At 48.7% G+C, this 10,792-nt stretch overlaps 1 non-coding gene across 1 annotated transcript; it reads left to right on the top strand.

Moving 5' to 3' along the window:
* The first annotated feature begins 5,525 nt into the window (after window positions 1–5,525).
* Window positions 5,526–5,635, top strand: TRNAL-CAA (transfer RNA leucine (anticodon CAA)). Its single transcript has 2 exons — window positions 5,526–5,563; window positions 5,590–5,635. It is a non-coding gene; the product is annotated as a tRNA-Leu (tRNA).
* Window positions 5,636–10,792: the final 5,157 nt, after the last annotated feature.

Below are 10,792 nucleotides of genomic sequence, written 5' to 3'. Positions count from 1 at the left end.
TGCTGATCTTTGTTGTAAAAAGTTTCTATGCTAAAGTCTGAACTACACTCGTCTAACTCGAATGGCTGTTGTGACATCACCCAGATATGATGGCTGTCCACAGCCTTGCTTAAGACTTTGGTGGTTTTTAGGTCTTCTCCAACTCCCTAAAATGAGAAAATTGGCCCATTTGCTGACAACTTTTTTGTGCAAATGTGGGGTCCCCCTCCCCTTATCCACTCCCCATACTCTGCCATTCCCTTTACCTTTCCAAATTTAAATCAACCCTTTTATTAATGTCCCCCTCTATATACTGTATTTAACCTTTTAACTTGTCTTCCCCTGTCACCCTGCCTATCCACAGTATGCCTTCTGTTTTGTCAACAACAAAACTGCTGTCTAAAGGGTAGTCTGTTTTTACCCCTTCAAGATCACGGTATGCGATTCACAATACCTGTTCTAGAATATTCTGTTCCTAATAGCCATTGAGGTTTCTCTCATTGGCCATACCTGCCTGTAATAACTGGGTGCTGATAACATTTGTTTAGTGTTTAATTACTGCTGAATGCTTTCGTAGCGCCCTCTGTGGGTGTCCGTCCTAAAATATTCCAGAAAAGTGTCTGCTCTGGACTACCCCACTACTAACGAGCGATCTAGAAGGGGGCATTGCTGATATTTGTTCTAAAATGCTGCTTTGCCAAGAGCTGTTCTAGGAACCCCAACTGTTGATGTGTGCCCCAGAATATTAATGTATTGATGGCTGCCCTTGAATATTCAGTAGGTGATGAAAGATGCCGAGTTGGTGGCTGTTTGGCAAAATTCCATCCTTGATGTCCGAGACTGAATGTTCCCCGGCTGGTGTTTGTCCCAATGTATGCCACTGCTGGTGTCTGTTCTGGAATCCATGTTAAGCGTGTTCTGATGTAGTCCGTACCCGATGCCTGTTGTGGAACATGCCCTTGCTTATCTGCAATGCAGAACACGAGAGTGATGTTGCATAGTGTGTGATATTCCATTGCAGATGATTAAAGCTGAATGCTGCTTCTCAGGTTCCCGTTACACGCTGATACGCCGTTGTTTCTCCTGCAGCTCCAGAGCCTGTACTCTTTACCCTGCTGCACCTTTCAGTTGTCAGGATGAGCGGTCTAAGGGCCAGACTCAAGAGCTGATTCTCTTTCCCAGCTGGGTGTTCTGGTCTCCAATTGGAGGCGTGGGTTCAAATCCCACTTCTGACACAACCTTTTTTTTTTTCCAGCCGCTTTCAGATCGGGGTGATTCGCGCCATGGTATATAGACGGTCCTTAAACTTGCCAATCCTGACAGATCGCTCTAACTTGTAGGGGTGCGCACGGAGGATGGGGAGAGCTGGGCTGTTGTCTTCAGGAAACACGTCACAGGAGGCGGGCAGAGCCCTGGCCACTGATTGGTGGTAAATCCCACTAGTTGCGCGTGAAGGACTGGAGCTGAGATGTATAGATTGGGCCATAGAGTACTGTAGGAGAGAGATCTGCGAGAGGACGTAACTTGAGTTTATTTTGCAGGTGACTTAGGTGTGTAAAATAAAATGTGAAAAATATCAGTAAAAGAATGCCACGCCCAACGTGGGGCTCGAACCCACGACCCTGAGATTAAGAGTCTCATGCTCTACCGACTGAGCTAGCCGGGCTGCTGGTTGCACTGTCTGCTGGTCGCCCTTTTCTCAGCACACCATTCCTAACTGGACAGCCTGTGAAGGGAGAGAGCAATGTGTGCTTGCATGTTTATGTGTGCTGCCTGTATGCCTGCACTCTATGTACGTGCATCTTTACGCAGCCGCTATGTCTCTGTGTTTGTCCATGTCTGCAGATATTTGTGGCGCTTCCCTTAATATGGTTATGTTATTGGTATCTTTCTGTGTAAGTTTATGTATGTCTACACATCTTTACTATGTGTGCAGCTAGCTTCCTCTTCCTACATGTGTCTCTGAAGTAAGTCTCTATGGATAAGTAGACCGTGTGTGTCTGTATCTGTGCGTGTGTGCCTGTGCACAGCCAAGCACACACTCGTTTGCGTCATGAAGACATGTACTGACCATAATCTACCCCCTATGCCATTCACAGATACTAGAAATCCAGGACCCCGAGATACAGGCTAAGAGTGGGTACAAAAAGAGCCCCATGGTCTGCCTGCGATCTCATACAGGATCAGCTGTGTTAATAGCAGACTGGAGCAATACAGAGAGCTTTATCCTGGCGGTGAGCCCTTATTGTAGCAGGCTTTTACTTGCAGATAAGCCCAAGGACGCCGTCAGGCCCTTTCAATCTTTGCAAATTAAAGTGGCCTCAAGTCTTGGGCAAGGGTATGGGGGGTAGCAACTTCCCCCATGTTTGCAGGATTTACAGACGTGTTATCACCTCATTGCCTCCAAACACGTGTTCCTCCACATCAGCCTCTTGCTGACAAAGAAGGGTTTATTGCTCTTCAGTGGGCAATTCATGTTTAGTATCCCTGCTGGATGGCCGTCTCCTGATAATCAGCGGCTAGTAACCTTCCCTTTTCGCCATTGTAATGTATGCACCCCAGGAGTGCCCCAGACTGTTTTCACTCTCAGCAGGGGGCCACCAACCATCATGTTGAAATGGGCAACCAAACATCTTCAGCAGGGCCTTGGTAGGCCAACACAGGGAACTATGTCCTGTCAGTGAGCTCTTACAGCAGCAAGCTGCTAATGCCAGGTTGGTGCAATATACAGAACTATAGCCTGGCTGTGAGATAACACAGATCAGGCTCTTGGTGGCAAACAGGCCCAGTATAGAGAGCTCTGGCTCGGCTGTGAGCTAATACAAGGCAGGCAGTTAACGGAAGACTGAGTTAACGCCGACAGCCACAGTGTCTTGAACCGGTCCTGGAAGGTCTGGGATCGCTGTAGGACGCTAAGACGGTCCTGGCACGTAACTGTTGGAACATGTCTTAGCGGTCTAGTAGCTCACCAACAGGGCCACCGCCATGTATATCCCGAAGTCAGGGGATTGCATCAGTGCGTTGCAACCCTGCTCAACTGTAAGGTGAGACGCTAGTTTCCCGCTTTCATTCGGCTTTCTGGCCGCTCTGGGTTCCGTTGCTCTAACGGCTCCCTCTTGCTCTTTCTTTCCACCTTTGTGCTGCGCGCTCCGCGCTCATCTCCTGTCTACCTTCCCTTTGCCCGGCCGCTCGGCCACTGCATGCTCTCTTGTCTGTGGCAGTCTCCTGTTGTTCACCCAGTCTCTGGGGACTCTTCCATTTCCCGCTTACCTTGTAATAACATCGAGGTTCCAGTCCGTTTTCATTCCTTTCCTAGGACGTTACCCCGCTCTTCAGTAAGCATCCTTGCTGTGCATTCTGGACCCTATAGTCCATTCCTCTTACCTGTGACTGGCCATTCAGGTTGAAGTCTTTCTCCGGTGGTCTATCTGCTCGAATACTCTACTCATCCATCACCCGACAGGTGGAACAACTGCTTTAGCGGCCATCCTGTTACCAAACCAAACCTACCTGCACTAGCTAAGGATACCAGGGTATTTCTGCCTGTCGGCTTTTCCCTGGAGTGGGGTTGGCTCCCCGGAGACCCCACTGCCAGGCTTTTTGCATATTAGTCAAAGTGGCCGCTGGGGTAGCCCGCCCTTACCTCTTCCAAAAGAAGGGAAAGAAGAAGACAGCACCTCAGAGGGGACAGAAGTAGATTGCGTCCTCTGACGACTCCTCATAAACACCAGGTGAGGAGTCGGAGGGAGAGGCTTGTATAGTCACCAAAAGTAACCCCATAGATTCTGAGACACGGCCTGGCTGGGCACTCTTACAGGAGCAGGCTGTTATTGGCAGCTCGGCCCAATACAGAGAGCTTTAGCCTGGCTCTCAGATAATACAGACCAGGCTGTTGTGGGCAGACAGACCCAGTACAGAGAGCTCTGGCTCGGCTTTGAGATAATACAAGGCAGGCAGTTAATGGCAGATTTGCCTGACACTGGGAGCCATGGCATGCCTGCGAACTCCTACAGGAAGAGGCAGTTAATGGCAGATTGGTCCAGTAGAGAGGGCGCTTTCCCATCTGTGATCCGGACTGAGCATGGTGTTAATGGCAGATTGGTCCATACTGACAGCCACGTCATAGCCTTGAGATTCTTCGGGAGCACGACTCTGCGTTTTGCACCTTTCCACAGTCCACGGACAGGACCCTGCTTAGCCTTGGAATACCTGCAGAGACTACATGCACCCTATCTCTTCCTTCCCAAAGGCATCCGCACTCTAGTGCATGGCACTGGGCTGGGCTGCATTAGGGCTCTCAGACCCCACCTCTGCGACAGTCCTCTAGTTTAACCATCTTTTGCAGGTCCTTTACAGTCCACCGCAGTATGTCACCGAAGTTCAGATCTACCAAAGTTGTAAACGTTTTTATTGCTGATGTCACTGGCGAATATCTAGTGCTGATCTTTGTTGTAAAAAGTTTCTATGCTAAAGTCTGAACTACAATCGTCTAACTCGAATGGCTGTTGTGACATCACCCAGATATGATGGCTGTCCACAGCCTTGCTTAAGACTTTGGTGGTTTTTAGGTCTTCTCCAACTCCCTAAAATGAGAAAATTGGCCCATTTGCTGACAACTTTTTTGTGCAAATGTGGGGTCCCCCTCCCCTTATCCACTCCCCATACTCTGCTATTCCCTTTACTTTTCCAAATTTAAATCAACCCTTTTATTAATGTCCCCCTCTATATACTATATTTAACCTTTTAACTTGTCTTCCCCTGTCACCCTGCCTATCCACAGTATGCCTTCTGTTTTGTCAACAACAAAACTGCTGTCTAAACGGTAGTCTGTTTTTACCCCTTCAAGATCACGGTATGCGATTCACAATACCTGTTCTAGAATATTCTGTTCCTAATGGCCATTGAGGTTTCTCTCATTGGCCATACCTGCCTGTAATAACTGGGTGCTGATAACATTTGTTTAGTGTTTAATTACTGCTGAATGCTTTCGTAGCGCCCTCTGTGGGTGTCCGTCCTAAAATATTCCAGAAAAGTGTCTGCTCTGGACTACCCCACTACTAACGAGCAATCTAGAAGGGGGCATTGCTGATATTTGTTCTAAAATGCTGCTTTGCCAAGAGCTGTTCTAGGAACCCCAACTGTTGATGTGTGCCCCAGAATATTAATGTATTGATGGCTGCCCTTGAATATTCAGTAGGTGATGAAAGATGGCGAGTTGGTGGCTGTTTTGCAAAATTCCATCCTTGATGTCCGAGACTGAATGTTCCCCAGCTGGTGTTTGTCCCAATGTATGCCACTGCTGGTGTCTGTTCTGGAATCCATGTTAAGCGTGTTCTGATGTAGTCCGTACCTGATGCCTGTTGTGGAACATGCCGTTGCTTATCTGCAATGCAGAACACGAGAGTGATGTTGCATAGTGTGTGATATTCCATTGCAGATGATTAAAGCTGAATGCTGCTTCTCAGGTTCCCGTTACACGCTGATACGCCGTTGTTTCTCCTGCATCTCCAGAGCCTGTACTCTTTACCCTGCTGCACCTTCCAGTTGTCAGGATGGCCGAGCGGTCTAAGGCGCCAGACTCAAGAGCTGATTCTCTTTCCCAGCTGGGTGTTCTGGTCTCCAATTGGAGGCGTGGGTTCAAATCCCACTTCTGACACAACCTTTTTTTTTTTTTTCCAGCCGCTTTTGGATCGGGGTGATTCGCGCCACGGTATATAGACGGTCCTTAAACTTGCCAATCCTGACAGATCGCTCTAACTTGTAGGGGTGCGCACGGAGGGTGGGGAGAGCTGGGCTGTTGTCTTCAGGAAACACGTCACAGGAGGCGGGCTGAGCCCTGGCCACTGATTGGTGGTAAATCCCACTAGTTGCGCGAGAAGGACTGGAGCTGAGATGTATTTATTGGGCCATAGAGTACTGTAGGAGAGAGATCTGCGAGAGGACGTAACTTGAGTTTATTTTGCAGGTGACCTAGGTGTGTAAAATAAAATGTGAAAAATATCAGTAAAAGAATGCCGCGCCTAACGTGGGGCTCGAACCCACGACCCTGAGATTAAGAGTCTCATGCTCTACCGACTGAGCTAGCCGGGCTGCTGGTCACACTGTCTGCTGGTCGCCCTTTTCTCAGCACACCATTCCTAACTGGACAGCCTGTGAAGGGAGAGAGCAATGTGTGCTTGCATGTTTATGTGTGCTGCCTGTATGCCTGCACTCTATGTACGTGCATCTTTACGCAGCCGCTATGTCTCTGTGTTTGTCCATGTCTGCAGATATTTGTGGCGCTTCCCTTAATATGGTTATGTTATTGGTATCTTTCTGTGTAAGTTTATGTATGTCTACACATCTTTACTATGTGTGCAGCTAGCTTCCTCTTCCTACATGTGTCTCTGAAGTAAGTCTCTATGGATAAGTAGACCGTGTGTGTCTGTATCTGTGCGTGTGTGCCTGTGCACAGCCAAGCACACACTCGTTTGCGTCATTAAGACATGTACTGACCATAATCTACCCCCTATGCCATTCACAGATACTAGAAATCCAGGACCCCGAGATACAAGCTAAGAGTCGGTACAAAAAGAGCCCCATGGTCTGCCTGCGATCTCATACAGGAGCAGCTGTGTTAATAGCAGACTGGAGCAATACAGAGAGCTTTGTCCTGGCGGTGAGCCCTTATTGTAGCAGGCTTTTACTTGCAGATAAGCCCAGGGACGCCATCAGGCCCTTTCAATCTTTGCAAATTAAAGTGGCCTCAAGTCTTGGGCAAGGGTATGGGGGGCAGCGACTTCCCCCATGTTTGCAGGATTTACAGACGTGTTATCACCTCATTGCCTCCAAACACTTGTTCCTCCACATCAGCCTCTTGCTGACAAAGAAGGGTTTATTGCTCTTCAGTGGGCAATTCATGTTTAGTATCCCTGCTGGATGGCCGTCTCCTGATAATCAGCGGCTAGTAACCTTCCCTTTTCACCATTGTAATGTATGCACCCCAGGAGTGCCCCAGACTGTTTTCACTCTCAGCAGGGGGCCACCAACCATCATGTTGAAATGGGCAACCAAACATCTTCAGCAGGGCCTGGGTAGGCCAACACAGGGAACTATGTCCTGTCAGTGAGCTCTTACAGCAGCAAGCTGCTAATGCCAGGTTGGTGCAATATACAGAACTATAGCCTGGCTGTGAGATAACACAGATCAGGCTCTTGGTGGCAAACAGGCCCAGTATAGAGAGCTCTGGCTCGGCTGTGAGCTAATACAAGGCAGGCAGTTAACGGAAGACTGAGTTAACGCCGATAGCCACAGTGTCTTGAATCGGTCCTGGAAGGTCTGGGATCGCTGTAGGATGCTAAAACGGTCCTGGCACGTAACTGTTGGAACATGTCTTAGCGGTCTAGTAGCTCACCAACAGGGCCACCGCCATGTATATCCCGAAGTCAGGGGATTGCATCAGTGCGTTGCAACCCTGCTCAACTGTAAGGTGAGACGCTAGTTTCCCGCTTTCATTCGGCTTTCTGGCCGCTCTGGGTTCCGTTGCTCTAACGGCTCCCTCTTGCTCTTTCTTTCCACCTTTGTGCTGCGCGCTCCGCGCTCTTCTCCTGTCTACCTTCCCTTTGCCCGGCCGCTCGGCCACTGCATGCTCTCTTGTCTGTGGCAGTCTCCTGTTGTTCACCCAGTCTCTGGGGACTCTTCCATTTCCTGCTTACCTTGTAATAACATCGAGGTTCCAGTCCGTTTTCATTCCTTTCCTAGGACGTTACCCCGCTCTTCAGTAAGCATCCTTGCTGTGCATTCTGGACCCTATAGTCCATTCCTCTTACCTGTGACTGGCCATTCAGGTTGAAGTCTTTCTCCGGTGGTCTATCTGCTCAAATACTCTACTCATCCATCACCCGACCGGTGGAAAACTGCTTTAGCGGCCATCCTGTTACCAAACCAAACCTACCTGCACTAGCTAAGGATACCAGGGTATTTCTGCTGGTTGGCTTTTCCCTGGAGTGGGGTTGGCTCCCCGGAGACCCCACTGCCAGGCTTTTTGCATATTAGTCAAAGTGGCCGCTGGGGGAGCCCGCCCTTACCTCTTCCAAAAGAAGGGAAAGAAGAAGACAGCACCTCAGAGGGGACAGAAGTAGATTGCGTCCTCTGACGACTCCTCATAAACACCAGGTGAGGAGTCGGAGGGAGAGGCTTGTATAGTCACCAAAAGTAACCCCATAGATTCTGAGACACGGCCTGGCTGGGCACTCTTACAGGAGCAGGCTGTTATTGGCAGCTCGGCCCAATACAGAGAGCTTTAGCCTGGCTCTCAGATAATACAGACCAGGCTGTTGTGGGCAGACAGACCCAGTACAGAGAGCTCTGGCTCGGCTTTGAGATAATACAAGGCAGGCAGTTAACGGCAGATTTGCCTGACACTGGGAGCCATGGCATGCCTGCGAACTCCTACAGGAAGAGGCAGTTAATGGCAGATTGGTCCAGTAGAGAGGGCGCTTTCCCATCTGTGATCCGGACTGAGCATGCTGTTAATGGCAGATTGGTCCATACTGACAGCCACGTCATAGCCTTGAGATTCTTCAGGAGCACGACTCTGCGTTTTGCACCTTTCCACAGTCCACGGACAGGACCCTGCTTAGCCTTGGAATAGCTGCAGAGACTACATGCACCCTATCTCTTCTTGCCCAAAGGCATCCGCACTCTAGTGCATGGCACTGGGCTGGGCTGCATTAGGGCTCTCAGACCCCACCTCTGCGACAGTCCTCTAGTTTAACCATCTTTTGCAGGTCCTTTACAGTCCACCGCAGTATATCACCGAAGTTCAGATCTACCAAAGTTGTAAACGTTTTTATTGCTGATGTCACTGGCGAATATCTAGTGCTGATCTTTGTTGTAAAAAGTTTCTATGCTAAAGTCTGAACTACAATCGTCTAACTCGAATGGCTGTTGTGACATCACCCAGATATGATGGCTGTCCACAGCCTTGCTTAAGACTTTGGTGGTTTTTAGGTCTTCTCCAACTCCCTAAAATGAGAAAATTGGCCCATTTGCTGACAACTTTTTTGTGCAAATGTGGGGTCCCCCTCCCCTTATCCACTCCCCATACTCTGCCATTCCCTTTACTTTTCCAAATTTAAATCAACCCTTTTATTAATGTCCCCCTCTATATACTGTATTTAACCTTTTAACTTGTCTTCCCCTGTCACCCTGCCTATCCACAGTATGCCTTCTGTTTTGTCAACAACAAAACTGCTGTCTAAAGGGTAGTCTGTTTTTACCCCTTCAAGATCACGGTATGCGATTCACAATACCTGTTCTAGAATATTCTGTTCCTAATGGCCATTGAGGTTTCTCTCATTGGCCATACCTGCCTGTAATAACTGGGTGCTAATAACATTTGTTTAGTGTTTAATTACTGCTGAATGCTTTTGTAGCGCCCTCTGTGGGTGTCCGTCCTAAAATATTCCAGAAAAGTGTCTGCTCTGGACTACCCCACTACTAACGAGCGATCTAGAAGGGGGCATTGCTGATATTTGTTCTAAAATGCTGCTTTGCCAAGAGCTGTTCTAGGAACCCCAACTGTTGATGTGTGCCCCAGAATATTAATGTATTGATGGCTGCCCTTGAATATTCAGCAGGTGATGAAAGATGCCGAGTTGGAGGCTGTTTTGCAAAATTCCATCCTTGATGTCCGAGACTGAATGTTTCCCGGCTGGTGTTTGTCCCAATGTATGCCACTGCTGGTGTCTGTTCTGGAATCCATGTTAAGCGTGTTCTGATGTAGTCCGTACCTGATGCCTGTTGTGGAACATGCCCTTGCTTATCTGCAATGCAGAACACGAGAGTGATGTTGCATAGTGTGTGATATTCCATTGCAGATGATTAAAGCTGAATGCTGCTTCTCAGGTTCCCGTTACACGCTGATACGCCGTTGTTTCTCCTGCAGCTCCAGAGCCTGTACTCTTTACCCTGCTGCACCTTTCAGTTGTCAGGATGAGCGGTCTAAGGGCCAGACTCAAGAGCTGATTCTCTTTCCCAGCTGGGTGTTCTGGTCTCCAATTGGAGGCGTGGGTTCAAATCCCACTTCTGACACAACCTTTTTTTTTTTTTCCAGCCTCTTTCAGATCGGGGTGATTCACGCCACGGTATATAGACGGTCCTTAAACTTGCCAATCCTGACAGATCGCTCTAACTTGTAGGGGTGCGCACGGAGGATGGGGAGAGCTGGGCTGTTGTCTTCAGGAAACACGTCACAGGAGGCGGGCAGAGCCCTGGTCACTGATTGGTGGTAAATCCCACTGGTTGCGCGTGAAGGACTGGAGCTGAGATGTATAGATTGGGCCACAGAATACTGTAGGAGAGAGATCTGCGAGAGGACGTAACTTGAGTTTATTTTGCAGGTGACTTAGGTGTGTAAAATAAAATGTGAAAAATATCAGTAAAAGAATGCCACGCCCAACGCGGGGCTCGAACCCACGACCCTGAGATTAAGAGTCTCATGCTCTACCGACTGAGCTAGCCAGGCTGCTGGTTGCACTGTCTGCTGGTCGCCCTTTTCTCAGCACACCATTCCTAACTGGACAGCCTGTGAAGGGAGAGAGCAATGTGTGCTTGCATGTTTATGTGTGCTGCCTGTATGCCTGCACTCTATGTACGTGCATCTTTACGCAGCCGCTATGTCTCTGTGTTTGTCCATGGCTGCAGATATTTGTGGCGCTTCCCTTAATATGGTTATGTTATTGGTAACTTTCTGTGTAAGTTTATGTATGTCTACACATCTTTACTATGTGTGCAGCTAGCTTCCTCTTCCTACATGTGTCTCTGAAGTAAG

This window comes from Ambystoma mexicanum, chromosome 13 (genome assembly GCF_040938575.1).
Source record: "Ambystoma mexicanum isolate Mex_15411 chromosome 13, UKY_AmexF1_1, whole genome shotgun sequence".
NCBI classification, from domain to species: Eukaryota; Metazoa; Chordata; class Amphibia; order Caudata; family Ambystomatidae; genus Ambystoma; species Ambystoma mexicanum.
The sequence above is the reverse complement of the archived record's forward strand: the minus strand, read 5'-3'. Positions and strand labels throughout refer to the sequence as shown.